The sequence below is a fragment of the Podarcis raffonei genome, chromosome 5, assembly GCF_027172205.1.
Source record: "Podarcis raffonei isolate rPodRaf1 chromosome 5, rPodRaf1.pri, whole genome shotgun sequence".
In the NCBI taxonomy this organism is placed as follows: domain Eukaryota; kingdom Metazoa; phylum Chordata; class Lepidosauria; order Squamata; family Lacertidae; genus Podarcis; species Podarcis raffonei.
Window position 1 is genome coordinate 3,952,080 of NC_070606.1, and position 27,805 is coordinate 3,979,884.

The 27,805-nt window shown below is 42.0% G+C and overlaps 1 long non-coding RNA gene across 1 annotated transcript; it reads left to right on the top strand.

Moving 5' to 3' along the window:
• The first annotated feature begins 10,119 nt into the window (after positions 1-10,119).
• Positions 10,120-27,122, top strand: LOC128413546 (uncharacterized). Its single transcript, XR_008330368.1, has 3 exons — positions 10,120-10,222; positions 23,089-23,236; positions 26,296-27,122. It is a non-coding gene; the product is annotated as an uncharacterized LOC128413546 (long non-coding RNA).
• Positions 27,123-27,805: the final 683 nt, after the last annotated feature.

Consider the following 27,805-nt stretch of genomic DNA (forward strand, 5'->3'; position numbering starts at 1 on the left):
GCAAAGGTGGCTACTTTGCAATCCTTTTCTCCGCACAATTTAAGGTGGTAAATATTAACCTGCTATTCTCCGTCCCAGATGCGTGTCTCCATGTGAACCTGAAAGGGACTCGGATGTCATGCTTCTTAAGGATAATTGCATAGAAATATAATGGTGTAACAGTGCACATAGTTAGACTTAGGATATCACGTAAAATTAATATTTTGTTGCTCAGTTACTTGTGGCATTCTAGTACCTTGGAAGAAATATTTTCTCAATAGTGGCGTATGCTTTACATTTAGCAGGAAGGTCCACTAATGACTGAAAATTGCAGTTTGCTTTGTCCCCCGCCATTTTTGTGTTCTCAGGTGTCAAGGTAGCTCTTCTGTGGTCTCACACCGGCCTGGTGTCACAGTAGTGGCAATCCCTGGTGAATCCACTTAGGGCTTTCATATTAACCATGTTGCCTGGCACTCACCACAGCTGGCACAGGCCAAGGCACGTCATGAGAGAAATGCCTTTGCCTTGGCCATTCTATGGGATTTTATTTTTTTATAGGCTCTGGTCTTGCAGTCATGGGAAGTTGCTCACTTGCACTTTAAGGACCAAAAAGCTAATTGCAGCCTGGATACACTTGCCCAATTCAAAATGAGTCCAATTTGAATTTATCTTGCCCCATGGTTCCCAACTTCTCAAACCAATCTGTTAAAACAAAACCATTCTTGGAGGGCATTTGTCCAAATAAGTCAATTTAACTCTATAAGGGATTATTCCTGCTAAACCAAAGCATATGCACTTTCATGTATCTTATCAGCTTCTCTTGGGTTAAGCGAGTTTTTAGCACATTTTTAAATGGGTAGGGAAGTTGGCAGAGTGCCAGGTGAAACAACTAAATGTGGTTATAAATTTATCTAGTTCTAAACATTGGACTACATAATAGCCTGGTCTGTTAAAAAGCATAAAATGTATGAGAATCCTCCACTGGGTTGTAAGGAATAAGACATTAAACATAAAAACAATTACACACAAAAATAGCCACAAAAATAGCCCCCCTTCCATTTGTGGAAATAACACACTGTCAGACACATTTCAACATTCCTACATAATAACACATAATACAAAACAAACTAATTAAGTATCAGTTGCATATCTTGAGACAATTGTGATATTTTATGTATGTATCTTTTGAATCCTGGAGCACAGTCTTGAGGTTCAAAAGTGAGAAGATGTCCTTACAATTCTACTCCACCCCCCTTTGTCAGCCCCACTTCCCCTTTGAAAGGAATTGCTGTGGCCACTTTGAAAACTTTGGTGTCTGTTGTTGTTGCTGCAGGTAATAGTCTTGTGGTGGCGAAGCTTTTCATTGGATCTGTAGTAACACATCTGTAGAAGTGATATCCTGTAAGGGGCAGGGTTTTGGGGGGCTTAAAGGCAGAGTTAGAAGGGGCAAAAGGCAAAAAAGGATGTCCTTCAATTTACGTGGGAAGCTGCAAATAATAAAAATCTTAGCGGATTAAGCATTTCATTCATTCCAATATTATTATCACATTTCCATATAATTACTGTTATTATCTGCCAAGCTTGTTTGCTTTCCTTCACTTAGTTTGGCTGTGGAAGAAACGAAGGGACAAAACCTTTGTTAATTTGAACACAATTGGCAAGTTATTAAACTTTTTGCTTATGTGGGTCCGAGTTCACGTATCCTGTTTTAAAGGGGGAAACAAAAATTTTTTTTTCTTTCTTTCTTCGAAAATCTCTGTCAGGAATGCTGTTCCTATAATGCACACAAAGCCTGTTGTAAAAGTTAAATCCCGTGGGGGGGGGGACTAGTCAAGAGTGGAACTCACAGTGGGAGCGTTTTGATGTTTACCTGTGAAAAGAATTTGGCATGTTAAGATTTGGAACCTGGAAAGCTCTTGACTTTTGATGGGCTAGTTTTTTGTGTTTTTTTAACCCTTTTGTCTTCCGTAGCCCCTGGAGCAAAAGACACATTAAGGGTGATTTCCCTCAATGGTTCCAAGTTTTTACATAAGGAAATTTGGATAAGTTTCTCCCTGCAGCCCAAGCTCTCGAAACCTCCTCTCTCCCCTTACAGTTCCCCCCTTCTTCCTCTCTCTCTCTCTCCTGTGTGTGTGTGTGTGTGTGTGTGTGTGTGTTTTTAAGCTGATCTAGCCTCTGTGCATGTACAGAGTTCATGTCTCAGTAAACCTTTTATACTATTGAAAATGTTGAATCTTTTGGCTAAATTACCATTTGAATAAGGGAAGGTGAGGGTAAGGAGTAGATTTTAAAATAGGGTTAGATTTTAAAACAAAAAAGAGAAATTCAGCAATTCAAGTATTCACCAAAGCTAGCAATTGTAACCCAAGCAAAGGGACTGCTTCCTTTATGTACAGGAAAGGGCTAATATCCCTCTGGCCATTCGCGGAACAATGCCACGCCCTTATATATGGGAAAAAATGGCCAGAGAGTCAAAATTCATAGGATTTTTTTTTTTTTAATATTCTCAGTCATTTCAGCCTTACCATTTGCAGACAATATATATATATATATATATATTTTCTGCCCTTTATTTACAGGATTGGTCAAGGCGCATATGTATTTTTATTTGCTTAAACTTTGAATTGACTTTGAAGTCTGATTTTTAAATAGTAGACAAAATGATAAACACTGTAATCACTCAAATGCTTGATATTACCAGTTGTGCTTCAAAAACATCAAGGCTTCACCTCTCACCTTTTAAAACTAAAGAGCAAAGCTAGGCTGAATTTCAACTACATCACCACACCAGAATTTAAGAATTACCCTCCAATGCTTGCAGACACATGTCCCTTCCACACAGCCACAAATTGGGAGAGTTGAAAGAGACCCTGGGGTCATCTAGTCCAACCCTCCAAAATATAGGGTTTACAGCAAGATTTCACAGCAAGATTTGTACTATCAAAGAGACATACCCATTTAAGTACAGATTTACAACTGAGAAAGGAAACATCTATGCTCCTATCATGTACTAAGGAAGAGGAAAATAAAAGTACCCAACTTTACACAGAACCCTTTTAGCAGATCTTGAGATAGTTTGAGTGAGTTTACTTCCTTAGACTAAAGAATGCAAGTTCCTAGTGAAATGATATTTAAAGGAAGATTGAAGTGAACAGTTTTTTTTTTCTAAGATAGGGAGAGGATCTTTTATTAAGCATAGTTAAAACAGCCATAGATTTGATTTAAAGGGAATACAAAAGTGAACAATTTTTTTTTTTGAACTTGCAGAGGAATAGTAAGCCTAATTTAGATTATTATTATTAATTTTTTTTAAAAAAAAATAACTACACATAGGAAAGTGAGATGCAGGGTACCTTAGGAAAGATTGCTCCCCCCTCTTTGCAGTTTCCTTTAAAGGAAGCTTACTCGGGAGTAAATTTACCTGGCACAGAAGTAAGAAGGGAGAAAAAAACTGAAAGAGACAGAATGAAACAAGGGGGGCATTTTCTGAGAAAAGAGGCCAGGAAGTCTTATAGAGACTGATATCAGGAGCCTTACAATAACTCTTCTATCCAACCAAATCAAAGTTAAAACTGGACTCACATATTTTTCTTAGAAGGAACACCATACTTTCATAGGCATATGCTTGATGAAATACATACACTGCATTTTAGCTTGAGAGAGCAATTGTGCTCAACTAGGCTTTTGCAGCAGAAACATTTGGTTAACTTCACATTCTAAAATAGACTGGAACACAGGTGTGCTCACAAACTCAAAAGTTACGTCAAAACATCATTTACCATTAGACTTAAAATCACCCTCCTCACTTAAACTAGAGGAAGGAGGTGGGGTAATCCTCCTTTCAGAACACAAGTAGCACGTATACAGGATTTTACCACTTGGGAGGAAAACTCTCTTTTAGAGCCTCTCTCAAAGAACAAACATTTGCACACTTCATTCTCCATTTTGTCTTGTTTCAGGTTGACAAGGCCCAACATGGCTTCCTTAGATCTAAAATTTTGGAGCAAGCTTGCAATTTTAAAAACTATGTGCATTTAAGAACAGTCTTTGGATGCCGAAGCCAATGTAAACACAAACCCTTTAAATATTTCTAAATCTTTGAGTACATCTCTTATTCTTTTTTTTTAAAGAAACTAAGTTCTCTAATGTGTGGGCTCTCAGGCTGGGCTGTTATTATATCTACTGCCTTCTGAGCACCATTAAGTTTACGGTTTCATGTTTAGCTTTAGGTTATAGTTTAACAACACAAATTTGATATGTTCAGCTCTCCCTAAGGGTTCACACCCTGATTGTGTTGAAGGATCCCTGAGGTGGCCCAGGTGGTGGGCCTAAGCTACCCACTAAAAGTTACAACGGTCTCGTACTTTGTACTTGAAAGACCATTTTGCCCCTTTATTTTATTTTTTTCCAACTGGAGATGACAAGCTGGAGGGGCGTATTAGAATCCTCTCTGGGGCAAAAAGGCTTCATGGAAGCTTTGTTGCCAGGAGGAGTCCAGCTAGGGTGTTTAGTGAGCTCCCATTTCCCTCTAGTATAAAGGACACACAAGGGGGAAGACAAAGAGGGGGGAAAGGGTAGAAAGAAGAAAATAATATTCTTTCAGTATTTAAGGTACCTTTGATTATCTCTTTAACTCAATTCCTGCCTATCAACGAACCGCAAATAACTTATCATCTATAAAACCTCAAACATCAGCCTTAAAACCACGGGTCTCTCTCTACCCGCTACACAACCACGGATCCTGAAATTCTGCCTCAGTACTGCTTACACAACTAGTCCTAGTGTGGGGCCCCAATTCCCCCTCTACCACCCACGACAGCCTCCTGCCTAGCCTTTGAGACTAAGTTTGGACCCCTACTGAACGCCTGCGCAATGCCGTGCCAGATCGGGGTCCGAGAAAACACCCAAGGTTTGAAAGGAAGCAAATGACCTTGCGTTAAAATACTTTTGAAAAGACGCCTCTGGACGACTCCGAGAGAGGGACGTCAGAGAAAACAGTAAAGAGCCACGCTTTCCCGGACTCAATTCCAAGACGGAAAACGGGGGAGAAAAGGGGAGAGAATAAGACGCCCCTGGACGACTCCGAGAGGTAACGTCGGAAAACAGTAAAAGTACCACAATTTCCCGGCCACGTTCCGAAAAAGAAATTGGGGGAGAAAAGGGAAAGTTTTAGACGCACCCGGACGACTCCGAGGGGTAATCGTCTGACAGTAAAGTTCCGCGATCTCCCTGGCCACACTCCGAGGGGGAAAATCGGGGGAGAAAAGGGGAGAGTTTAAGACGTCCCGGCCGACTCCGAGGGGCAACGTCAGAAATGAAAGAAGGAAAGTTTGGCTGTCGTGGGGACGCTGCTTCTTCCACCCCCCTCCCAATGTATTTACTTCAAACCATACTCACGTTCGAAGATGTCCCCCGCGGATCCCGGGATCCTTTCCCTTTAGCCGGCTTGACCTTGCCTTTGCTCCCCCTGGCTGGGCTTTTGGTGACGATTGATTACCGCCCACAAAGAGGAGGCAGGGAGAGGAAGAAGGATCCCTGGGCTAAGGTTGCCCAGTGGCGCCCGATCCCCTCTATCTCCCTCCTCACCTTCGCAGGAGAACCAAGTGTCCCTGAGCATGGTCGCCAAACTGTTGCCGGAAATATCCGAGGGCTCCCTTGGACAAAAAGTAAAGACACCAACCAGGATAACTTGGAGCAAAACAGCAGCCTGTAGGCTTGGCCTTTATTGAACTGTTGCAACAGGGTGTTCCCCTCACTTGCAAGAGAGAGGAAAGACCCAGAAAAATAGTGTGCAAGGTCTTATAAAAACTTTTTGAAATTCCCCTCCTCTAGGTCAAGCCCACCCCCAGAAACATCATGCATACATTACAGAAAGGAGGGGTTGAGGGAGGAGTTGGTGGTAACCTGAGTGTCTTGTCACCTGGCTGGTTCCTCCTTTCCCCCCTCCCCATGAGTCACTTCCAGGAGACAAAGGGGAGTTTGCAGTTTCCTGCCCCCAGAGGGAAGATCTGATCATTGTCCATTGCTTCAGTCCATGCTGAATCCACTCCCATATGCAAGTTCTTTGTGATCTTGATTGTCTTCTGTCTGGGATCATCAGGGTTGGCATAGCAACTGGGCAGGGCTCCTGTGGATGTGCTGAGACGGTGAAGGGATTATGGCTGACCAGGACCAAGCCACCCCCCTTTGATAGTTCTTGTCATATGGAGTAAAATAAAATGGAACAGTGCAAATCCGATGTATGGTTGATTTTCTATGAATTTATAACAGAAATGTGGCGTATGTAGTGTGTGAGTGTGTGAAGTTTGTACAAACAGAATGATTGGGGTGGGGGGTTCCTGCTACAAGGGCAAGACTCAGGTATAAGATGAGCATAGACAAATATGTCTTAAGTACCCACCACCCAAAAGTACAATAGAACTTCCTTTGCATGTCTGGATCCTGAGGCGAGTCAGGTGATGAGATTTGGCTTCCCTTGGCTAACAATGAGTCCAGCAATTGTCACCTCTGGGCACTTCTGTGGAGTCCTTTTTCAAGGGGAAAATAGCTTTGGAATGGAGGAAACTGGCAAAGGGGTTGATTTTATATTATTTTTAAAGCTAGGTAACTCCTGAGCTGTCAAGTTGAAAGTATGCATTCAGGCATAATATTTGTAACATTTAACTTTAAAGATGTGCCCAGCCCCCCATAATTTCCGTAACAGAAGTAATGGAGAAATTATATGTAAATGTTCATCCTGTGTTTCTGTTTATAGGGAATGCCTTAGTGAATCTAATTCACGTCTGTGTGTCTTGTTATGTATATCACAAGCTGTTTGAAACTACCAGCGCTGTAGGTGGCTTTCAAAACTAATAGTATCTGTTAGGAGTGCTACATCATTAGTCATCTTGCATGTGCTGAGCTCTGGGACACATTCCAGGTCTATTTTGTTGGAAATAAATTTGCAAGTCATCTTTCCCATTCAGCTGTGTGTGTGTGTGTGACATAGAAAGTAATGTGCATTAGGTTTGACTTAGCAAAAGCTCTACTTAAGATTTCACGGCAATATGACAATGGCATCAGCTTCTCCCCCATTTATTTCTGACAGAAATATTGCTGCAAAGAGAATTTGTCTAAGTGCAGATAATCCAAATGTAAATTTCAAAATGCTTTTCTCTCTGTAGCTTTAGAGTCAATCCAATTGTATGCACTATTGAGTCATGAATATTTTCCATAACCGGCATGTTAATAGGCTGTGGCATGTTGTTTTCTGTTCTGTCCTGGTTTTATACATATATTAGGGGTTGGTACTGATTTTGTGGGCACTCCAAATCACAAGGCAAATTGGGATGAATCAAGGAAGGTTCTCATGTTTCCAGGTCAGATTGTGTCATTCAAAAGTTGTCTCAAGGCTGATCAGGGACTTTTTCAGTTTCTGAGTGCCTCTGTGCCTTTGCCTGTGAAAAAACGCATCCCCCAACCTTGGAGAGAGGCCAATTTGGTTGGGGAAGAATCCAGAAGCTGAGATCTAGCTTTCAGTCACAGTGAATGATTTCCCCTCCACTCACAGTGATTTGGGGAGAAAGATCAAAAACTGTGTAAATTTTTCACATGGATCTATGCCTTCATCTTTGCAAGTTAATGGAGAGATCATCACTGTATGCGCAGAGGTCTGTGGGGGTGGGGCACAGGCCAACTCTCACCAACAGGATTTGGGGTTGGAGGGGTGGCTTTTCCCCACTTCAGTCTTTCCTGGGGATCTCCCCCATCACACCACCCACTACCCTTCTAGGACTTCTATAGTACCTGGGATTCTTGGGTGTACCTGCAGCTCCACCAGGCCTCACTGGGTCTACTCACAGCTGCGACCTCCTCCCACCACATGACATGTGTGCCACCCCCATCCCCGAAATTGGGCGGTACCCAGCGCCTATGCCTCCCCCAGCCTGGTGCTGGCCAAATGTTTTGGACCACAACCCCCATCATTCCTGACTACTGGCTATGCTAGCTAGGGGTAATGGGAGTTATAGTTCAAAATACCAGGCCTGTGATTTTAAACTGCCCTTAACATACCCCAAAGAAGGTTAGCTTAGCTCAAAAAACAGTTGGGCTTTCTGTTAAAATAATTTTTGATATCCCCATGCTGGACTTTTGTGTTGGGAAGCAGGCAGCAGAGCAAAGCTGGTAGGAGCCGAGGCCTAACCTCTGCTGCCTGCAAACTCTTTTGCATCTGTCCAGATGTGCCATAAACACCTTCTACCTGTGACAGGCTGAGATATCTTGCATGCATTTTTAAAGCAAAGATTATGTAATTCTATTGCCTTCTAGAGGAGCATCTTGTTTTCATTTCACTTCTTTTTTCTGCTTCTTTTTTGAACACAGGACATAGCAGGAGGTAATCAGGTGCTACTTGTCATGCAGGTTTCACATTTCCATGTTTGTCAGTTCAAAATGCCACACTGAAATATTTAAGGCTCAACTTAGCAATGTTAAGCTCTGAAAAGAAAAGAAAAATCTGACTCTCCAGTTTCTTTCAATGCATGGTGATTTTTTTGTAGTGATGTCTATTATAAAGTATAGAAAATGCAGTTTTTTAAATTTTGTAGGGGGAACTTCCCATCACGCCTACAACTCATACTCTCAAAAATAAAATGTGCCTTTTGGGACAAGACAGCTGGCTCCCGGGAAGAGTTCTTGGGACTCCCTTGCCCAAACTGTTCATCTGGCATTAACTTAGTTATCATTCAGTCCCAGATATTTGCCCAAGCATTTGGCGGCAATTGACTGAAACACGCTGGCATGTGCTCCTTTGCTGTGCTAACATGGTGTTTGTTGTATTTTGCTCATGATGATGATGGTGTCGCAGGTTAAATATTTTATGCTAGACCCTGTACCAAAATCAAAAGCACATTAAAAGCACTGCTTGCTTGAAAGCTTGCAATCTAGTGAAACATGACATACAAGAAACAGGAACGGGGAGAGAGGTGGGCACTTGCCCAGGGCAGAGGGGCAGCTTTTCCCATTGCCAGGTTTGAGTTGGCCTTTGGCACAGCGCCACCTACAGGCCTCTGCCAACCCTGCCCCTCCCCCTCAGCATGGCCGCTAGCCATTGCACCTGGGGCCAGTGAAAGCATGACAGCTGGCAGTCTCTCCCCTCTGACAGCCCTGCTTTTGTGTGGCAGTGTGCGATCCGAGTAGTTGGCATTGGGCATTGTATTTCCACCCCCAGTCCCTTGAAACATGGGTACATTATACATCAGTTTCTGCTGTTTTCAACCGGAGACTCTCATAATTTTGATCAAAGCACCTTGAGTTATACATCCAGTGCATATGTCAGTCACTGTCAGTGCCAGATTTACGTATAAGCTAAACAAGCTATAGCTTAGGGCTCCACTCTCTTGGGGATCCCCAAAAAATTTAAAGGAAAAAAAAACCTGGATGTACATTTCCAAAATATAAGATAAAAAACAAATAAAATAAAACCTACATAACAGCAACAGTGTTTTGTGTTGTGTAGGCTCCTATGATGTAAGTAATGGGGCCCCGCCTGCTAGCCTGCTCCCTAAAATATCTCTGGTTTGCTCATTTCCATATAGCATATATTCAACACGAAAAACAGCGGCAATTTGTTGTTGACAAAGGACAGCTGGACATATAAAGGGCCCCATTACCTTCAGGAGCTGAGGGCCTCATCAAACCTAAATCCGGCCCTGGTCACTGTAGTATTTAGTTCCACTCAGGAACAATACTGTGATCCCTATTTGTTAATAAACCTTTTGTAGCTGGCCTGACCTGGCATCATGCTTTCTATTGCATTTCTAGGTTAATAAAAAATAAAAGGTTGAGTGGTCGACAACAACTACTTGAGCAGAATGACTGGAGGTGGCATTGAGAAAGATCAGGCTTTGTTCGTCTGACAAGTGCGTCTTCTTCCTTAAGAGGGCCATTACAAAAGGGAGCACATTTTGATCCTCTTTTAGAAACCATCTGCAAATTGGAGAGCAGAAAATGCACATACCTGCTATCCTTCTTGAAGCAAGGGAGGGCTTTTTCTTACCCTCTTTCTCTATGTCACATTGTGAGGTGGTAAACAGCAAAGCCCGTTGCCACAGCAACCGAGCCATGGTCAATGAAAAGCTTTCATTCCTGTTCTAAGGAAGTAGCAATTATGGTCTTCAGGTAACGGCAAGTGAGGAGCTCATTATCGTCAGCCCTTTTGCATTTAGCTTGAAGGGTGCAGCACTAAGCCACAAAACTAAATACAGTAAGTAGAATCTTTGTTTCCACTTGGAGATAGGAAAATAAGCCCCACTTTCCATAATGTGAGAAAAGGAGAAATGAAATGACAGGTTTTGACAAAAGAAGCAATGGTTCTAACATCCCGTTCAAATTAGGTTTCTTTTCAAAGGGAAAGTATTTCTCCCTCTCTTCAGCTTTTGCAGGGCTGCAGCCTGGATGCAGGTCTGGGCTGGCACAAGGTGTTTTGCTGCCTGAGGCAGAGGTCAAGATGACACCCTCTCTCATTTCCAGACTGAAGAGGGGACACTGTCTTCCACGGCACCTGAGGGAAGGCAGGCTCCGTCCTCGCAGCATCCTGCTGTTGTTCTCCGCCACTTGATGCAGCCCCTTCAAGTTGCCTCATGTTATGGCAGGCCCTGACACAGGATGAGGCCTTTTAACTAGCCTATTCTATAGATAACAGTAGCAAAATTCAAGCAGCGAATGGGGGATTTTAGAGCGAATAAAAAAGTATCGGTCCAGACAGCAGTCACAACAACCACACAGAAACCAGTAGTGGGTGACACCCTCCCATCTTGATTTCAAGGATGCTGGGTCCTTTGAAGCTGCCTTCCTGCCCACTAGTCTGCAGCTCCTGGCCACTTCTCCTGAGGGAATGCAACCCTTGGCGTGGGGGAAAGAGGCTCACCTTCCCTCATGCAGGCGCCAATCATCCTCAGGACCAGAGTAACTTAGAAGGTGCCTTGGCTACCCTTTCAGATTGTCCCTCTGTTTCCTAAAACCTGGCAGAGGACTCTGCTTAGCTTATCATGGATCTCTCAACTGGGTTGAGTTTCCAGTATTTCTTTTTTCTTTCTAAAGGAAGCAGTTTGTATTCAAAGCCCTGGAAGAAGCACTTTTAATACAAACCGCTTTCTGCAAAATGCTCCGGTGTTAGGAGCCTTCCCCCCTCTGCAGAGACTTCAAAGGGGCTCCCTGTAGCTACCGATGAGCTGCTAAGCCTCTTTGAAGATATGTTCCCAGTGTGTTCACCTGGCTAGCATGGAAAGTGCATCCTCAAAGGAGGTGACAGTAGGTCTCAAATCACCTGATGTCAGGAGACTGGCGGGGGTGGGGGTGGGGTGGGGGTGGGGTGGTCCCATTCCTCACCCTTGGTCTATGCTTCATAAGGTTTTGCGGGGATCTGATTTCTATGGATGTTAACTTCTGTTGCTTTATATGGATCTGCAATCCCCTTTGTTGACAGTCTGGTGGTGAGATACAAATGAAAGAATTCTGCACGCCGGTTCCTCTTTCTTAAATGCTATGATGAGCAGAGCATGGGCAGGCAAACTAAGGCCCGGTGGCCGGATCCGGCCCAATCACCTTCTAAATCCGGTCCACGGATGGTCCGGGAATCAGCATGTTTTTGCATGAGTAGAATGTGTCCTTTTATTTAAAATGCATCTCTGGGTTATTTGTGGGGCCTGCCTGGTGTTTTTACATGAGCAGAATGTGTGCTTTTATTTAAAACGTGTCTCTGGTTATTTGTAGGGCATAGGAATTTCTTCTTCTTCTTCTTCTTCTTCTTCTTCTTCTTCTTCTTCTTCTTCTTCTTCTTCTTTCAAAAATATAGCCCCGGACCCCTGGAGCAGAGAGCACTAAGTGCCCCACATGGAAGCTGTTATGTACTGAAGTTCTCACCCTGGGCCAGCAGGGGGATACTGTAGATAGTTATGCAAATGAAGGATCGAAAGTGAAGTTCAGTGATTGGATAGTTTTAGAAAGTTGCTACAGTAACGTTGTACTGGAGCTCTATATAAGCAGGCTGACTGAGCCCTTCAGTTCAGTTCTGTTCTGGCCTCTGAATAAACAAGAGCTGTTTGAAGAATCACTGTGTCGTCTGATATGTTCACCCACAACTTAACAGAAACTTAGGAAGGAGGTGAGGAATTGCAGCAGGAAGAGGGCAGGGGCCACAGATGGCTTGTCCCACACTTTAGTAGGAGATCTGAACATCTTTGTAAGGGACACTTTTATCAAAAATGTGTTTGTCACCATATCATGCTGCGTGATTGGTTTGCTTTACTGAGCAACAGTCCTTGTTATATTTACTTTCAGGTTAATTTGTGCCTGGACACCAGTAGGATTTTGGCTTCATCTGGCTGTGTAGATAGACCATCAACACCACCAAATACTGCACTTCTCAGCCGAATTCCCAGTCTATCTGTCTCCCTACCTTTGCAGACTTAGACCTTCTGTAAATGTTTCCACTACATTTTCTTCAGAAGTCTAATCCCATTATTTTGGGATGCCACAACCTCCAGTCCACTCTCGTGTTGCCTCCTCCCCAGCCCCTAGAGCTGACTGTCTACTTGCAACTTTCACAGTGTTTATACTGGTATAAACTGCTGGTATAAGGCAATATGAATTACAGTCTATCTTGAGCCCTAGGACTGACATTATAACCACAGGCCTGTCTCTCCTCACCCCTTGAAAACAAGGCTAATGATGCCCAAGTCATATGTCAAGGACTGACTTTTTAAAGACCAACCTTGCTGGTGCTTCATAATGCATGGAAGCTGATTCGCTAATGATTTATCATTTATTTTGTCAAGAGTGTGACGTTTACTTCACAGGATAAGAGAAAGATTCCTTCTGTTTGCACTTCTGTTCCCAGACATATAACCTTCTCGCCCTTCTACCTTCCTGAAAAAGGGACTAGGACTGACAGAGATTGTTTTAGTTATGGCTCCAGAGAGCAAGTCTTGCTTGAAGCATGCATTCAAAACAAAGGAGAGTTTTCTATTTTGGGGGTAAAGTCTGCAGAATCTTTTGGCATAAGTGCTGTTTAACACAAAGTTTAATTTCCTTTTCCCCAAAACATTTCTGTGCATGTGTCATCAGCTTTGATGACCCTGCCCCTGCCCACCAGCACTGACGCTGTGATGACCATCAGGAAGGAAGTGGGGCAGCTGGGACACTGCAGGCACAGAGATGCAACCCATTTAGTGCTCCCGCTGCTGCACTTTCCCTGCTGAAAGAACATGGCATTGAGGACAAATGAGAGCAGCTGGAATGGATGGGCAAATGTAAAGATGGCAACTTTAGGCAGGCTCAGAAAAACCCTGAGCTGCTTCCCAAATTGGGGGAAGTAGTTCAGTTTATTTCCAAGCCAGGGATTGCAAATCCATCACCGCGAATTCCTCTGTCACCTTCAACTCATTGGTGTGAAAGATGTAACCTGTTCTGTGACTCACAGCTCAGTTGGATAGAGCGTGCTGCTGATAATACCGAGGCTGCAGGTTCGAGCTCCATATGGGAGAGCTGCCTATTCCTGCATTTCAGGGGGTTGGACTAGATGATCCTCAGGGTCCCTCCCAACTCTTGAATTCTATGATTTTATGATTCATTATGACCACATCAAGAGTCAGTGATGTTATCAAAATTGATTTTATCAAATTTCTATCAAATTTGATAGAAATTTCTTTCTTTCTTTTTTAAATAATATTTTATTAAGTTTAACAATAAAAAAGTAGAACAATAAAAACACAAAGAAAATATAAAACACAACAATACAAACTTTCATGATACATAAAATACAAACATTTAACAAGAAAACAAAAAAAGACAATCAACACTCAAAAAGTAGAATAAGAAAAACACAAATCACTCTTTTCCAATTGTTCATCTTCAATTAACTTATTTTCCTGACTTCCTCACGCCTCCCTTTTTTATATCCCTTTTTAACAATTAGTTCAGCAAATTCGTATCCTACTACTTTATCCTTATTTATTTTACCTCCCAAATTTCAAATTTTTATCTCTTATTACTAGAACCCCTTCATTTTAATTCAGTGTCATCAGCATTCATACATTTTACAATACTTCTGTAAATAAGTTTTAAATTTCCTCCAATCTTCTTCCACCAACTCTTCTCCCTGGTCTCGGATTCTGCCAGTCATCTCAGCCATTTCCATATAGTCGATTACTTTCATCTGCCATTCTTCCAAGGTGGGTAATTCTTGTGTCTTCCAATACTTTGCAATGAGTATTCTTGCTGCTGCTGTAGCGTACATTAAAAAAGTTCTATCCTTCTTTGGCACCAATTGGCCGACTATGCCCAGGAGAAAGGCCTCTGGTTTCTTCACGAAAGTATACTTAAATACCTTTTTCATTTCATTATAAATCATCTCCCAGAAAGCCTTAATCCTCAGGCACGTCCACCAAAGGTGAAAGAATGTACCTTCAATCTCCTTACATTTCCAACATTTATTATCGGGCAAATGGTATATTTTTGCAAGCTTGACTGGGGTCATGTACCACCTATACATCATTTTCATAATATTCTCTCTTAAGGCATTACATGCCATAAATTTAATCCCAGTGGTCCACAACTGCTCCCAGTCGGCAAACAAAATATTATGACCAATATCTTGTGCCCATTTAATCATAGCAGATTTTACCGTTTCTTCCTCAGTACTCCATTTTAACATCAAATTATACATTCTTGACAATATCTTAGCATTGGGTTCCAACAATTCTGTTTCCAGCTTTGATTTTTCCACCTGGAAACCAATTTTTTTATCTTGATTATAAACCTCTCTTATTTGAAAATAATGTAACCAGTCTCGCACCTTCCCTTTGAGCTTCTCATAACTCTGCAATTTCAGCTTGTCTTTGATAGAAATTTCATCTATCTATTTCTTCTTCTTCTTCTTCTTTGGCAATCACTCATATTGTCTTCCATAAAGACGGTTTTAACAATGACTCCGTAAGTGACTGTGGAGGCCAGTTCTGGACCCACACATCCTTCCACAGTGGAGACATTTGTTCCCGAGCGGGAGTTGATCATGGTGTGGATTTTCCAAGCATGCCTTCCTCTTAGCACGTTTCTCCCTTGTGTCCTGAGTTCGAGTGTCTTCAAAGCCCATGACACCTTTGGTAAAGGCTGTTCTCCAACTGGAGCGCTCGCAGGCCAGTGTTTCCCAGTTGTCAGTGTTTATACTACATTTTTTTAGATTTGCCTTGAGACAGTCTTTAAACCTCTTGTTTAAGCACCAGCATTATGCTTTCCATTTTTAAGTTTGGAATAGAGTAGTTGCTTTGGAAGACGAGCACCAGGCATGCACACAACATGACCAGTCCAATGAAGTTGATGTTGAAGAATCATTGCTTCGACACTGGTGATCTTTGCTTCTTCCAGTACACTGATATTAGTTTGCCTGTCTTCCCAAGTGATGTGTAAAATTTTTCGGAGACACCGTTGATGGAATCTTTCGTGGAGTTGGAGATGGCGTTTATAAGTGGTCCATGTTTCACAAGCATATAGTAAGGTTGGTAGTACAATAGCTTTGTAAACAAGCAGTTTGGTTTCCCTGCAAATGTCCCGCTCCTCAAACACTCTGCACTTCAATCGGGAGAAAGCCGCACTCGCAGAGCTCAGGCGATGCTGGATTTTTGCCTAGGTAGGAGAAGTGATTGATATTTTCCAACGTTGCACCATTGAGTTGGATTTGTGGCACTGCAGAGGAGTTATTTTGTACTTGTTGGTGCAGCGCTTTGGTTTTTTGCATGTTAAGTGATAGGCCAAACTTTTCGTAAGCTTCTGCAAATATATTTAGGATGGTTTGAAGGTCATCCTCTGAGTGTGCGCACACTATGTTGTCGTCAGCATACTGAAGCTCTATGATGGAAGTTATGGTAACCTTACTCTTTGCTTTCAGCTTTTTCAGCTTGAAGAGCTTTCCATCTGTTCGATATATGATTTCTACTCTGGTGGGGAGTTTCCCTTTGACAAAGTGTAGGATCATAGAACACTATATGGAGAATGCAAAGGGTTTACGTTCAGTATGGGAGACAGATATAAGCAAAAAAATTAACAGCACTAAGTGGGATGGCATATATTCTATCTCGCCTTTAAGAAGCTTCTCTGAAGGTCATTCTCAAGTGGCACTGGACTCTGGTTCGTCTAGCCAAAATCAATAAATCTCTAACCCCCTGTCAGGGAACTGCCATCGGAACTAGAGGAGGAGGCGAGGCTCCACAGCGATGCTGGAGAGGGGCCAAGCAGGGAGAGAGGCAGGTCTCCGGCTGGGGAAGAAAATCAGCGCAACACCAGGGATAGAGGGGGGTCGATGGGGGAAGCAGAGAGGAGGCTTCAGGACTCTTCGCAGGAGACCAGCGAGGAAAGCACAGGTCCTCCTCTGCCCACACCCACCCTGCGCAGAAGACTTCCGCGCAGGGAAAGTAGGCGGCGACTTGGCGTCAAAGAACTTCTTTGCTGGAAGAGGTTCAAGAAACGCCCACTGACGGATTCTGCTAGCGAGTGAACAGCCATGGAGTGGATGGCTGTCCAGACAGAAACGGTTTAACCAGGCAACCTAGCCCAGAGTGGCGGTAACTTACGCACGAGCAATCCCTAAAGCCATTACACCCCCCTTTGTTGGAGGGCTGCGGTAACCTTGGGACATATTTTTATGCTTGGTGGGAATGCAAAATTGGACCGGGATCTTCAATATTATCTCCAAAATTGTTAAACAACTTCTCTCAGCAAACCTTGCTTTCAGTAAACCGAGATTCCCATCCAGCATAAGGATTTAATTCTTTTTCTATGGGTAGCTGCACATCTAGTGATAGGGTACCAGTGGAATTCCCAGGTAGAGCTACCTCTTGAGATATGGTTTAATAATATTTGGGATGTAGCTAGTTCAGAACAACTAACTGGGCTTAAAAGAGTTGCAAATGAGGTTATAAAGGAAAATACTTTTGATGAATCCTTGTCTCCCTTTTTTCATACCTAAGGGGAAAAGAAAGTAAAGCTCTCCCACCAGCTTCACAAGCCTGACTGTGGAGAACCTGTATGCCAGTGTTCTAAGACCATGTAAAATAAAATGGTTCTTTTCTCTGTGGAGACTGTATTGTACAATACAAAACAGAAAAAATATAAAAAAATTACAGGACAAAAGTTTAAAGGATTTTAAACCTTTTTCCAGTTAAAGTAATTTTCCTTCCAAGGCACACAACACAGCTGGATTCCACCACTTTTATCTACCCAAAGGCAGGGCTGGGCCAAGAGATTGTGCTTCCTGAGCTGCTTCCACCCCGATCCTTGTTGCTTGTTCTCATCATTCCAAAGGGAAATGGGCAGCAACAGGGGGCACGTCTGTAGCTGGCTGATCACCTTCTCCACAAAAGGGGAAGCCATGCCTTTGACACTATGCCCTTCTGTTGTTGTTTAGTCGATTAGTTGTGTCCGACTCTTCGTGACCCCCTGGACCAGAGCCCGCCAGGCACTTCAGTCTTCCACTGCCTCCCGCAGTTTGGTCAAACTCATGCTGGTAGCTTCAAGAACACTGTCCAACCACCTTGTCCTCTGTCGTCCCTCTTTCCTTGTGCCCTCAATCTTACCCAACATCAGCGTTTTTTCCAGTGAGTCTTCTCTTCTCATGAGGTGGCCAAAGTCTTGGAGCCTCAGCTTCAGGATCTGTCCTTCCAGTGAGCACTCAGGGCTGATTTCCTTCAGACTGGATAGGTTTGATCTTTTTGCAGTCCATGGGACTCTCAAGAGTCTCCTCCAGCACCATAATTCAAAAGCATCAATTCTACGGCCTTCTTTGTGGTCCAGCTCTCACTTCCATACATCACTACTGGGAAAACCATAGCTTTAACTATACGGATCTTTGTTGTCAAGGTAATGTGTCTGCTTTTTGAGATGCTGTCTAGATGTCCTCCTGTACAGAGCAATTAACCACTTCCTGGCCCCACCCAGCTAACAATTCAGAAGCTTGCTGAGACAAATCTGCAACAGGGCAAACCATTTGTCAGAGTAATACAGGAAAACTGTACCAATGGCCATCTTGCTACAAATAACTGCACTTGGATGTGTGATAAAATCTTTCTTACCAGTTGGCAGGATAAGCCAAGGCATCCCAGCATTTGAGAGCTCATCCTCTGGTGATTTGGTTATCTATGCAGGCCCAGTCCACCAAATGTCCCATGGAGAACTTAATCTGGAGTAGTTTCTAAGGATTCATGTGCAAACTAATGCTTGGTAAACAGTCATTCTACTGCCTAATGGCAAAATACAATATGGTGTCTTCCATATTGTGAAAGACCACAAGTGCCCATGTCTTTGTGCAGCCACAAATAGTTTACTCAAGTCAAGTGTCACATTTTTTGCTCTATAAGACACACCAGACCATAAGACGCACCTAGTTTTTGGAGGAGGAAAACAAGAAAAAAAAATATTCTGAATCTCAGAAGCCAGAACAGCAAAAGGGATCGCTGCGCAGTGAAAGCAGCAATTGCTCTTGCTGTTCTGGCTTCTGGGATAGCTGCGCAGCCTGCATTCACTCCATAAGACGCATACACATTTCCCCTTACTTTTTAGGAGGGAAAAAGTGAGTCTTATAGAGCAAAAAATACGGTACTTTATTACGGTCGTAGACCAGCATAAGCAAAACAGCTAAATAAATAGCATAATAGTATGAATCTAAGCAAATAATTATTAAATAAATAGGAGCAAGAACCAAATGTAGATTTAAACATACATAGAATACTTAATTAAGCATAGATAATGGGTGAGTAAAAATTTATAAGGAAAATTAAAAGATCGGTTAACACAGCTATGACGGATGGGCCTTCAGAAGTGTGGATCTAACAATATGGGCCTTCAGTTTAGGACTGAATTGTAGCATAGACCATTCTTTGTCAAATATCTATCACGGCAGTGCAAAATCTGACGACTGAACATGTGACTTCTGGGCTCTCATCCTGTAATAATAGGGAGATGTTGTGTTATTCTGAATGCCCAGGAAACTTATATAAGATGGGCTGGATAAACCTAATTTGAATGTCTATATAATACTGGCAATGAAGAAGGGCACGCTCCGTTGTTTCCTGCTGCCCAGAGCCACCTGGGCATTTCCTCTCCTTGTAAGGTATCTTGCTATAATGGCCTTCCTGAGTTGCTGAAGGGAGGACCTGACAATGGCCAAAGTGAACTATGTACTTTGGTGTTGTTGGGATGTCAAGGAAACTTTGCACAGCTGTTAACGGAAACAAGAACGTGCCTTGTTCAGAATCGTCTGGTTGTGAAGCGCAGAGGAAAAGCCAAGGGCCTTAGAGACAGAGAAGCAACCCTATACTTGTTTGTCATCTGTCAGGGCCCTAATATCAGTTTATGTATAGAATATGGTAATTAGAACTGTAATTCAGCTACTAACTTGCAAACATATGGATACAGCTGGCTCAGAAGCACCCAGGGTGCTAATTAAATACAAGGTTTTAAGCAATTACCATCCAATTCAGATGTTTTGGCAGTTAAAGTGCATATTATTCTTCCATTTCCTCTCTTATGCTATGCCTTGGGCCTTGCTACCCTTTGCATTTTCATTATGCAGTGAATATATTCTTTAGTTCACATTTTTGTTTTATATTTGCATATACGGGGTCTGTCTGTAAATTGTTTCATACTCATAACTATTTGGTAAACAGACATAAAATAGTGCATTTACTAGAACAGCCTCATTAACTGCAAACTCCAAAATTTGGGATCCCCTTCAAACTGGTGCCAAAGTTTTGCAGCATTTTGCAGAGAAAACCCCACATTTTGCAGTACCCCACAAACTGAGTAATTGATATATTAAACCAAGATTTGTATTTAACACCCCCAAATCCAACATTGTCCAATTTACTCCAAACCAGAATCCAAATTTGGCAAAAGTTTTGCAGTGTTTTGCAACCAAAGTTTGACAATAGTTTTGCAGAAAACACATCAAGGAATACATCGAGCTGGGCTTCAAAGTTCAAAGTTGTGAAATGGATGACTGGGGTTTTGGGTGATACCCGTGTCAATTGCTCAGTTTGTGGGGCACTGAAAAACACAGGGATTTCTCTGCAAAACAGTTGCAAAACCTTGGCACCAGTTTGGAGGGGATCCCAAATTTTGGGGTTCATAATGAAGCTCACTAGAACAGCTAATCTGATGAACTGATGCTGCTCATTTGGGCAAAGGATGTACTTAATAGCAATCTGCCTACATTTTGGACTTGTGTTTCAGAAACTGTGTGAATTGCAAACTGTGACTCTGTAGTTGCTACTCAACCATGTTTCTATTTTCAAAAAATGCCCAAGCCATCTAACACTTAATTTTTTAAAGAAATAATCAAATAATCAAAAAACAGCATCCTAAGCTATAAAAAAGCATTCCTGGTCACAGCCACCACCTGAAGATCCTAAATTCTGGTTTTCATTCTTTAAACTGAGTGCTACCCCAACAGAAACAGACTGAAAGTCCTTTGGATAGTGCCACTTCATGTAACATATTTTAAAGCAGCCATACCAAGCCCAACCACACCACCACAGAAATACACACACACAGAGAGAGATTATTGTATATCATTATGGTAGAGTTGTTAAGGAACTGGATCTGGCTGGTGGGCTAGATTCCAAAACCACTCAGCCCCCGTGGGCCAGCTTCAACGGGTGGGCAGGACTACTCATCTGTCAGTCACCTGGTGGCATAGTGATGCCAGGTGATGGACACCTATGGAAATTAAAAGAAGGTTGCTGTACCCACTTAGCAGTTGATGGGCAGTTACAGCAAGCTCCTTTGAAGATGTACTTTCAGTGATTGATCCTCTTTAATATGTATCATGTGCCCCACAACTAATGTCATATATCACATCAGGTGGGAGGGGGGGAGCAGTTGGTATTTGTAGGAAATGGCCTGGCAGGCCAAACTGTGACCTGTACTGGGCTTAATTAGACCTCTGGGCAGAAGCATTTAACAACTCCTCTTCATATAACAACGCCTCTAGATACAAAATCAGAGGAGCATGTTTGGATCAATCACTGTGGAAACATGAGATGATGACGTTCTAGATTGTTCTTTAGGATCATTTGAGTTGTACCATTGCCACCATTTTGCCAAGTCCCACAAGTCTTTCATAACACAGTAGTTGCTAGGGGTGTGCATGGGCCTGAAGATTACCCTTGCATTTTACAAAATTCCTGTCCGTTTCTGAGTTGCTGTGCGCTCTCTTCACTCCAATCTCCATTTCAGGTTCTGGGCTGCTCTGTATAAAATGAAAGTAACTTGGTACTAATTCACTATAATGGGAAACCTAAAAACAGCTGCCGCTTCCCCACATTTGATCAAAGTAGAATGAAATTTGCTGACGCAGGAGCCGCTGTGGAGTGGATCGTGGCATCCAAATGGCAGATAAATTGAGCCAAGGGCTTTTTGTGGGGGAAGTAAAAGCATACCTTCCAACATTTCTCTGATGAAAATTGTTAAGTTGTGGGTGAACATATCAGATGACACAGCGATTACTTTCAGTCCCTTATTTGCATATGTGGACCTGAGTGAAAACTATCTACCGTATCCCCCTGCTGGCCCAGGGTGAGAACGTCAGTACATAACAAAAATAGGGGCATTTCTTACTCCCACACAAATGACCCTCCTCAACCCCCCATTTTATGTGGGGGCCCTCCACCTGCAGAGCATTTTTACCACCACAGTACCAACAGAGCACAGCACACACAGCCTCCACGTCCTGAGAACTCCCCTTTTGAAAAAACAACAACTATTCTTGCAAAGAAGAGGAGTATGTCCCCCATAGCTTAGCTCCTTCCCTTGTTAATGGGCCCACACACATAACGGATACCAGGAGAAGGTTACTGCACTTTGTCACGGCAGGGAGAAGTGACTCCCCCCCCCCAAAAAAGTACAGTCACTGAGATAAAAATCCCTTTTAAATTTATGACCACAGGCTCAAATGCTTGAACCAAAGGACCAGAACTGAGATTATCTTTGCTGAAAACGATATTTGGTTTAATTGATTGCATCCACACAAAGTTCCATATGGCTAAACTAATTCTTCCAAAGAGAAAAACATTCTGCCTAGGGGTTGCACTGAACGCTGCAGGAGCGAAGCTTCCTTGCGCATCAGCACAAATCATAGATCAGGTACCACCTGAGAAGACAAATCCCTGCCTCTATGAGGAATGTCTGTTCAGCAATTTAGTTATTTATTTATCTTATTGACTGGCCTCCAAGGGGCTCAAGGCAATATATTACGGTTATCCACCTCACTACTTTGTCCTCAGAACAATTTGGTGAGGCAGGCCAGCTCGTGAGAGGGTGACTGGCCCAAACTCACAGGGTGAGTGCCATGGTTGAGTGGGGATTTGAGCAGAGCCCTAGCCCAAACAGTCTAACCATAACCATGGACTGCCCCCCTTGTCATACGTACCTTTAAAAAAAAGAAAAGACAATTGCTTTTTAAAAAAAACCCTACTGTTCAATTTATAATCAAAACTTTTGTAATCACCTTTGTAATCAAAATATTTTCAATAATTACTGTAAATAGATTAATCTTTGAAACATTTCAGCCCTACAAAGAATTGCGTTAATGCAACCAGGTCATTCATTTCACACCTGTCACTGTTTAGGGATATGCCATTCATAACACTGGTGCTGATCAATAGTTGACTTGTTGCCTTCCCTGCCATCTTCCAGAAATACCCATTAAAAACCTGTGGGTGACACTAAAATTCTATGAGTCAGTCATATCCTGCTGGAATTTTCCAGCCAACTGGAAAATATATTAATTTCTTTGGTCTATTGCTCTTTTCATTCCCTATGTGTTTTAAAATGCAGATGGTGAAATACAAAAGAAATAAGGAGAAAATTAGGAGGTACAAAACAGAAACGACATCTGCTCATGAGACATAATGTTGTTGTTGTTTTTGGCTGCAGTGATTCCCCCAGTTCTCTGGGTTTCATTTCATTTTTGTTTTTGTTTTTTGTTTTGCTTAACTATAGCCTTTCCACAGAATCGCATGGTCTGGTGTGAAGTTCACAGAACTATAATTAGACATTTCAAGTTCCTGCTTCCCTTCACAGGAAGAACTTGATTTTCAGATCCTAATGTTCAGGAACATAAGAAGAGTCTTCTGAATCAGGCCGATGGTCCATCTAGTCCAGCATCCCATACCCTCCAACATGATGTGGCCCTAAGCCAGGACCCCACCTTCTGTGGCTGCACTCCCATGTGAGTCACGTGACCCACAATAGATCACAGTCCCAGGAAAAGTGCTTTTTGGGGGCAAGATCACGAGAGAGCATGGCGCCCAAAATGGCTGCCATGCTCTCATGAGAAAAAAACATGATGTATGGGGTGGTATCCTGTTCTCACAGTGGCCAACCTGCAGCTGGCATGCAGCCTCTGACAGTGAAGATAGAATTTGAAGGGGGGAAGCTGCAGCTCAGGGAGAGAGCATCTGCTGTGCTTTCAAAGGGTCCAGCATCTCTGGGCAGGGCTGGGAGAGACTCCAGTCTGAAATCCTAGAGAGCCACTTCTCCTCAGTGTGGACCAGCCTTTCTCAGTCACCGATCCCCAGATGTTGTTGGACTACAACTCCTATCATCCCTGACCACTGGTCCTGCTAGCTAGGAATGATAGCAGTTGTAGTCCAACAATATCTGGGGATCCGAGGCTGAGAAAATCTGCTGTCAACAAGACTGAATGAGGTGGACCAATGGTCCAATATAATGTAGGGCAACTGCTTATGCTCCAGGCTGCTTTAAAGGTCTAGCAAAGCATCAACATTAATCCAGAGAAAGTTAGCCCTAGTAAATTTACACATCACTTAAGCCATATGCAGACATTCTTTAAATGTTTTGGGGGAGTAAGTTTGTACTAGGGGTGGATGAATCTGACAGTTTTCTTGGTTTCTCATTTTTCCAATCACAAAGGAAAAGAAAGGGAAAAAAGACAAACTTGAGACTTTCCTTGTTAGGTCGAATTGCTGTTATTAAGATGAATGTTTTGCCGAGAATGTTATTTTTGTTTCAAACATTGCAGATTGTGGACAAAGTGGATTGTTTCAAGAGGTGGCAGAAAGATATATCTAGATTTGTCTGGCAGGGCAAAAAGCCCAGAATAAAATTTAAGATATTAACTGATGCAAAAGAAAGAGGGGGGTTTGCCCTGCCAGACTTAAAACTGTATTATGAATCAGCGGCTTTTTGCTGGCTGAAAGACTGGCTACTTCTTGAGAACACAGACATTTTGGACTTGGAAGGGTTTAATAACAGGTTTGGTTGGCATGCATATATATGGTATGACAAGGTAAAGACTCATAAAGGTTTCAAAAACCATATTGTTAGGAAAGCACTATATAATGTCTGGATTCGGTATAAAGACTTGTTGGAAAATAAAACCCCCAGGTGGTTGTCACCAATGGAAGCTAAGGAAGTGAAAAAACTTAATATGGAATCCAAATGGTCAAAATATTGGGAAATTATAGAACAAGAGGGGGGGAAAGTGAAATTACAGAGTTATGAGAAATTGAAGTCTAAAGTAAGAGATTGGCTTCACTACTACCAGATAAATGAAGTATTCAAACAGGACAGGAAAATTGGCTTCCAGGTGGAAAGATCAAAATTAGAAACAGAACTGTTAGAACCCAATACTAAGAACTTGTCAAGAATGTACAACTTGCTGTTGAAATGGAATACACAGGATGAAACGGTTAAATCAGCAATGATTAAATGGGCACAAGACATTGGTCATGACATTATGTTTGCTGACTGGGAACAGTTATGGACCACCGGTATAAAGTTTACGGCATGTAATGCCTTAAGAGAGAATATTATGAAAATGATTTATAGGTGGTACATGACCCCAGTCAAGCTTGCAAAATCTATCATTTGCCCAATAATAAATGCTGGAAATGTAATGAAACTGAAGGTACTTTCTATCACCTTTGGTGGACGTGCCCAAGGATTAAGGCCTTCTGGGAAATGATCTATAATGAAATTAAGAAGGTTCTTAAGTGTACCTTTCATAAGAAACCAGAGGCTTTTCTCCTGGGCATGGTAGGCCAATTGGTGTCAAAGAAAGATAGGACGTTTTTTATGTATGCTACAACAGCAGCAAGAGTTCTTTTAGCAAAGTATTGGAAGACACAAGAACTACCCACGCTGGAAGAGTGGCAGACGAAGGTGATTGACTATATGGGACTGGCTGAGATGACGGGCAGAATCCGTGACCAAGGAAAAGAGACGGTGGAAGAAGATTGGAAGAAATTTAAACTTTACCTCAAGAACTGTTGCAAAATTATTGACTGCTAAAATGTCTTGGGTAAGGCAAAGCAGATTTGCAGCGATAAATGATTGGGTAAGAGAAAAAGGTTAAAGAAAGTGAATCATAAGTAATTGAGATTAGGGGTTGCTAAAAAATTTTAAAATGAGGATGCAGAAAAGGGAGGCATGGGGAAGTCTCTGAAATTGGGTTTAAGAAAAAAAGGTTATGAAATTATACGTGATTATATGTTTGTTTGTCTTTGTATTGTAAGTTGTAATGTGTTATAATTTATGTTGGAAAATCAATAAAAATTTATAAAAAAAAAAGAAAGGGAAAAAAGAGTTGGTGTGAAAAACTGTATGCATTCTCACGAAGAGTTCTCCTAATAGATGCATATCCCAAAGCAATTCCCCCTACCCATACATTTTGGGGGTTGACGACATGCATCAAAAAAATTGGGTGAATTTCAAAAGATAGTCTTTTGATTATCAGTATTTTTATTATTTTAAAGAGCTGCATCAGTGGTGTAGCAGGTAGATAGTCTTTAAAGAAGGTATAAAATGCTGATTAAAACAGAAAAAAATATTCAGCACAACCCTTCCTCTCTTTACCATGCACCAAAGGCGATATGATTGGACCATTAACTATGTTTCTTTCCAGCTGGAAGCTTTTTGAAGGCTTATTTCTAATACATTTAATTATGAAAATCGAGCCCCGTTCTCACAGAACCAGGTTTTTAAACATGCATATGTGACAGCATCTGGAACTGTTAATTGAAGTGAGCGGTTGACAGCACTGAAGGAATGTTGCTGCAAACTGAATTGGATGAAATTTGAATAAGCAGATGGATTTTTTGCTGGAAACTTCTGCTGTGGGTTGGGAAAAGAGATTTCTGCTCGTGGGCAGACCAATTAGGGTAGAACTGGACAGTTTGCTTGACTTGCAGCAGCTGCTGCAAATGACTGCTTTGTCCTCCGCCTGTAAAACTCAGTCTCACTTTCTGCATCTTTCTGCATCACCAGAAGCTACCAATGAAGTGGAATCAGGACAGAGAAATGTATGGTCTGACGCAGTCACAGCACAACTGTTTTGGGGAAAGGGGTAAGAATTTGAGAAAGAAAAGACAAGACAGCTCCGTGTTAAGCGTAACATCTATTTCTGCCTTGTCTTTCTGACTAAGCTATTCCTCAAAAATTGTTTGGGCGTCTCTCTAGAATTACTTGATCAAATTTTCAGTTCCAATACTGGCTTAGACCTGCTTGTAATTTTCCTTGGCTGTGCAATTGTACAAATGCAGAATACTTTGCGAACAATGAAGATTTCCAAAAACTAATAACCTCTCAGAGAAAAACTATTGTGGCCCAGCACTGCAAATGTAAATGAATATGTGGACTGCTTCGTGAAAATAAATAGCTTTTCATATGAAAACTATTTCACAACAGAGCAACATGAAGTTGGCAGGAAAGAGTCATGGTAATTATGTCCCTAAAGATTAATTTCATCACTTTGACTTTTTTTCAAAAAAGTATTCAGGACAAAAATATTTATCAAAGACTCTGAACACAGAATATGGGTGATCTCATTTATGCAAGTTGCAGTTCTTATTTGTTTCATAGTTTCCTCCATTGGAGATTAAGATAAGAGCTGAAATTTCCCTGGAGGTTCTATTTCATAACTTTGCCGGTATTTTGTAGTCCGTGCTTATTGGTTTGATAGATGACCTTGTTTGTATGCAAATTAGTTATTTTAAATACATGTAATCTTTTCCAAATAATTACTGTTCGGGAGCCAACCTACAGTAGCTGAGCTAAGAATGAAATCCAAATAAAGTATGCATTTCTTGACACTCTTTCAGATTATGTTCATCCTCATTTTTATGTATTGCAGGCACGCATCCTTTTCAGTTCCTAATATAGTGTGAAAAAATAAGAATGCCATTGTAGTTCTTCCATAAATTGTTTCTTTATATTGCAGTACTTAATGCAACTGAGGCGACAGAACGCTACTGCACAGAGGGTGGCGTCAGATGTGAAATGATCTAGTCTAGAGGAATGACTCATAAAACGCTTACTGTCACCATACGTCTCTGCCAGTTGTGGCAGAGACAGTGAATCTCTCTAGTGGAGATACGTATTTCTCCAGTTTTCAGAAGAAGCACAGCAGCATTTTAGACAATCAACTATGGTTCTTAAGTATGATGGACTGAGACCTCAGTGATTTGTCTAAAAATATTATTTATCGTGTTAAATTTCTGCTTTCAATTGTTCTCCAATCTGGAGAAGACCTGGTTGTGTGGGAAACAGAGGTGTTCATGAGGATTACAAACAAAACTGTCATGATGCAAGTTTTTACCCGTCTGCAATATTCACTTCATGACTGTATAGAAACTGAGAGGAGCAAGCGATCTATTGCTCAGTTGTGACATTTGAAGGAGAGGAGAGAAGCCTGGAAATATTACTAATTTATTTTTCCAATTTATTACCCACCCTTGACTACACCCTTGGGCTACAATTTAAAATGGGACGCGGGTGG